The sequence below is a fragment of the Chiloscyllium plagiosum genome, unplaced genomic scaffold (genome assembly GCF_004010195.1).
Source record: "Chiloscyllium plagiosum isolate BGI_BamShark_2017 unplaced genomic scaffold, ASM401019v2 scaf_7307, whole genome shotgun sequence".
In the NCBI taxonomy this organism is placed as follows: domain Eukaryota; kingdom Metazoa; phylum Chordata; class Chondrichthyes; order Orectolobiformes; family Hemiscylliidae; genus Chiloscyllium; species Chiloscyllium plagiosum.
In genome coordinates, this window is record NW_025215106.1 from 1 (window position 1) to 5,308 (window position 5,308).

Genomic DNA, 5,308 nt, shown 5'->3' on the forward strand with positions numbered 1-5,308 from the left:
ACAGCATCCGTGGTTCATTCAGTTTTATTTTGTAAATAAAGTTATTTTAATAGGGCCTCATCCTCACTTTGTCGTCCCTATTTAATTGTCCACTAATGTTCAGTCACAGCAGAGTATACCATCTACAAAATGCACCGAAGAAATTCACTAAGGATCCTGCAACAGCACCTTCCAAACCCACATCCTGTAGAGAGACAAGGGTAGCAGACAGATGGGAACACTGCTAGCTGTAACCTCCGACGGGAATACTGCTAGCTGTAACTTCCCCTCCAGCCACTCTTAATCCTGCCTTGGAAATATATAATTATATATAAGGCTAAGTTAATTATCTATAGATATCACACAAAAGTTGTGACAAAGAAGGCCATTTGACCAATTATTATCTATCCCAAAAGATTCATGCAAAGATTCCTAATATAACATCCAATTATATCTTGAATAAGTTCCAGGTTTCCCTTTCATCTGAAATGTATTCTGTGTACTGTCCACTTGTACAAAGAAACATCTCTTCTTTATCTTTCACTCTCTGAAGCCCATCTTTCTTTGTACTCTTTAATGAAACATAATGTGATTTAATATAATGTTCCAGTATTTTTCTCCCCAGTGGCTGATCTTATTTACCTCCAGAAAAGCACTTCATTAATGGCCTCCTTCCACGATTAAGAAAAAAACATCCAAACTGCTTTTGAAATAACTCTACAGGGGCCAGCCAGCATCCCATCACCAGGTCACCTTTTATATACACATGAACAGTCCTTAGGAGAAAGTGCTGGAGATCAGAGTTGAAAAGTGTGCCACTGGAAAAGCACAGCAGGTCAGGCAACAGTCCTTGAATTGAATATTGCCTCTTCAAAGTCAGTTCTCAGAGTCAGTATTTCTGACACTCTTATTTTTATTAAACAATACAGTTAACATTAACAGCTGTATACAATGGCGAGGATCAAAGCCAGACCCCAAACCCTACCGGCCAACCAGTTTTCAGGGAAATGAGGACAAACCTCAAATTCCACTTTCAATCTCCACAAAACCGTAACAATGACAAGTACATTTAAGACAGTCCAATTACATAAAAAAGTGCATAATATACAGACCCACAGCAAGAATCCCCCATCCTTCCAGTCACTCCCTTTTTATCGGTCAGCCATGACTCCCTGATTGGACCAGGTTAACAGCCCCAGTCAGGGAACTCATATTCTGCGAGGTCCATCTGGCTGACCTCGTGACAATCACGACAGCTATTGTGTTTCCTTGGAACCCAGCCTTTGACAGAAGGCATGATCCTTATCATTGTTCTCTTCACTGACTCCAATAATCCTTTAGTTTTTGGACACTGCATTCAAGATGGATTCTGACCAGAATACCATTCAGTTTGACCACCATATTGACTGACGTGGCTCATACTGTTTCACCTGTGCAGTTCAACATTTCAGTGGCCATGTATCTTGGTTTTTCATGAATACTGGTGGGGACAGATGGATTACTGGTGGGGACAGATGGATTACTGGTAGGGACAGATGGATTACTGGTGGGGACAGATGAATAACTGGTGGGGTCTGATGGATAACTTGTGGGGACAGATGGATAACTGGTGCGGACAGATGGATTACAGGTTGGGACAGATGGATTTATGGTGGAGGTAGATGGATTACTGGTGGAGGTAAATGGATTACTGGTGGAGGTAGACGGATTACTGGTGGGGACAGATGGATAATGGGTGGGGACAGATGGATTACTGGTGGGGACAGATGGATTACTGGTAGGGACAGATGGATTACTGGTGGGGACAGATGAATAACTGGTGGGGTCTGATGGATAACTTGTGGGGACAGATGGATAACTGGTGCGGACAGATGGATTACAGGTTGGGACAGATGGATTTATGGTGGAGGTAGATGGATTACTGGTGGAGGTAAATGGATTACTGGTGGAGGTAGACGGATTACTGGTGGGGACAGATGGATAATGGGTGGGGACAGATGGATTACTGGTGGGGACAGATGGATTACTGGTGGAGGTATATGGATTACTGGTGGAGGTGGATGGATTACTGGTGGGGTTCGATGGATTACTGATGGGGTCAGATCGATTACTGGTGTGGACAGATGGATTTCTGGTGGGGACAGATGGATTACTGATGGGGACAGATGGACGTATGGTGGAGGTAGATGGATTACTGGTGGGGACAAATGGATAACTGTTGGGGACAGATGGATAACTGGTGGAGACAGATGGATTACTGATGGGGATAGATGGATTACTGATGGGGACCGATGGATTACTGGTGGGTACAGATTTATTACTGGTGGGGATTGGGGATTACTGGTGTGGACAGATGGATTACTGGTGGGGATTGGGGATTACTGGTTGGGACAGATGGATTACTGGTGGGGACAGATGGATTACTGGTGGGGATTGGGGATTACTGGTTGGGACAGTTGGATTATTGGTGGGGTTTGTGGATTACTGGTTGGGACAGATGGATTACTGGTGGGGACAGATGGATTATTGGTGGAGACGGATGGATTACTGGTGGGGTTTGTGGATGACTGGTTGGGACAGATGTATTACTGGTGGGGACAGATGGATTACTGGTGGGGTTTGTGGATTACTGGTTGGGACAGATGGATTACTGGTTGGGACAGATGGATTATTGGTGGAGACGGAGGGATTACTGATGGGGCTTGTGGATGACTGGTGGAGATTGGAGATTACTGGTCTGGGACAGGGTGTCGCACTGAAAATGGTGTAGCCTCCAAATGCGGATATAGTGTTACAGCGACTGGGATGGTGCAGAGTAAGACCAACTCTCATATACCAGAGGTCCGTTCAGAAAGCTTAGAATTGGACCGGTACTTTGGCTGTCCTGACTGCTGTGATCCTGGGGGTGGGGGGAAACAGGGTGGGCTGTCCTAGAGGTGGTCGGAAAGGTGTCAGGTTGGAGCGAGAGCTGGAAGGAGTGTAGGGGCAGGCTGCCTTAGAGTGGCCAGAAGGTGGGAGGGACGGGTGGTTTGCTTGGGGTGGGGTCTGCGTTTTGCGCATTTATTTTTATGTAATGGGACTGACTTATATGTGTTTGTCACTGTTCTGTGAGGATGGAAAGTGGGCTTTGAGGTCTGTCCTGATTTCCTAAAAACGTGTTGAACGATGAGGTTTGGTGCAGACTTTGTTGCTGCTCTGCCTTTGTAACAATGCAGTTTCTCTGTGTACAGCTGTTCATGTGAACTGCTTTGTAAACTGTGTATTGTTTATTTTTAAAATCTAGGGGTCAGCACTTTTGTTTGTCATTTATATAAACGATTCGGATGGGAACATGGTTAGTACATTGGCGGATGACACCAAGCTTGGCGGTATAGTGGACAGGGAAGAAGGTTTTTTTTTTCTCTTTTTTATCTTAAAAACAGTGAAGGGGAGGGTAGGGATCTCCTGTTTATTATTATTTTTTTTTCTTCTTTCTTTTTTCTTTTTTTTTGGAGGGGGAAATAATGCACTCCACATCTGGGAAGAAGGTTATCTGGGGATCTGAATCAATTGGGTGAATGGGCTGAGGAGGGGTAGATAGAGTTTAATTTGGGATAAATGGTAGGTAACGCGTTTGGATAAAACAAACGAGGGGCAGGACTTATACATTTAATGGGAGGATCCTGGGTTGTGTTGTAGAACAGAGAGACCTAGGGGTCCAGTTACACGTTTGCATCGACGGGGGGGGTTAAGAATGTGTTCAGTATGGTTACCTTCATTGCTCAGCCCTTTGAGTACAGGAGTTGGGGGCGTCATGTTGAAGTTGCACAGGACATTGGTGAGTCCTCTTCTGGAATACTGTGTCCAGTTTTGGTCACCCTGTTATAGGAAGGATATTGTGAAACTGGAGAGGGTCCAGTAGAGATTCACCAGGATGTTAGCGGGTTAGGAGGGTTTGAGTTATAAGGAGAGACTGGGACTTTTTTCACTGGCGTTGAGGGGGTGACCTTGTAAAGGTTTATAAAATGATGAGGGGTATAGATAGATAGCTGTCTTTTCCCTAGGATGGGGGATTTGAAGGTAAGGAGGTAGTTTTGTAAGCTGGGAGGAGAAAGGGTTAAAAAGGACAGGAGGGACAAAGTTTTTATACAGGTGGACTGAAATGTCAGAGAGTGTGGTGGATAGAACATAGAACAGTACAGCACAGAACAGGCCCTTCAGCCCACAATGTTGGGCTGACCATTGATCCTCATGTGAGGTAAACCTAATGTACCAACCCTCAAATGTCTGTGACCATATACATGTCCAGCAGTCTCTAAAATATCCCCAATGACCTCGCTTCCACAACTGCTGCTGGCAACTCACAACTCTCTTCGTAAAGAGTTGGGGACAGTTCCGACTTTTAAAAAGACATTTGGATAAGGACATGAACAGGAAAGGGTTGGAGGGAATCGGCCAAGCACAGGGAGGTGGGGACAAGTTTAGGGATTGTTGTAGGACCCCATAGGCTGAATAACAAGGCTCTCTCCTCCCTAGGGTGGGGGTGTTCGGACTGAGGGGGATGTTGGTTTAATGTGAGAGATTTAAAAGGGACCTTTTCTGTTCTGAAGAGAAAAACACAGCCCTGATGTTGTTAAGCAGAGCTGCCTCCTGGGCAATTCTTGGTGAATAATTGCAGATTGTTTCTGAACTAAATCCATTCCGTTCTCAGCGTAGCTGAATGATCTCATCTCTGTTGAATTCCCCTTGTCTAATGAGTAACTTACAATGGCGTGACCAGCGCTGGTACTTTCCGGCTGAGAGAGAAAGTTTACCAGCAGGTCAGAGGGAACGTGACGGGAGGGCAGTGTGGACACGTGGAAGGGGGTTAACTGCTCTGCCGTCTGTCTGTGGGGCTCTGAGCGAACCAGGCCACTCTGGGCATTGAGCTGTTACAAACCTCACCCCAACGCAAGGCTCCCGCGACCCAGCAGCCATGTACATCAACTGATAGCCAGCTCACTCCCCAACAACTCACCCCTCTGAGTCACAGGAGCAAGCATGGGCAGTGTCTGAGAGGGGATGGGGGAGAGGGAGCTTTACTCTGTGTCTAACCCCATGTTGTCCTTGTCCTGGGAGTGTTTGATGGGGGACAGTGTAGAGGGAGCTTTACCCTGTATCTAACCCCATGTTGTCCTTGTCCTGGGAGTGTTTGATGGGGGACAGTGTAGAGGGAGCTTTACCCTGTATCTAACCGCGTGCTGTCCCTGTCCTGGGAGTGTTTAATGGGGGGAGAGTGCAGAGGGAGCATTACTCTGTATCTAACCCTGTGTTGTCGTTCTCCTGGGGAGATGGGGGAGGGTGTCCGAGG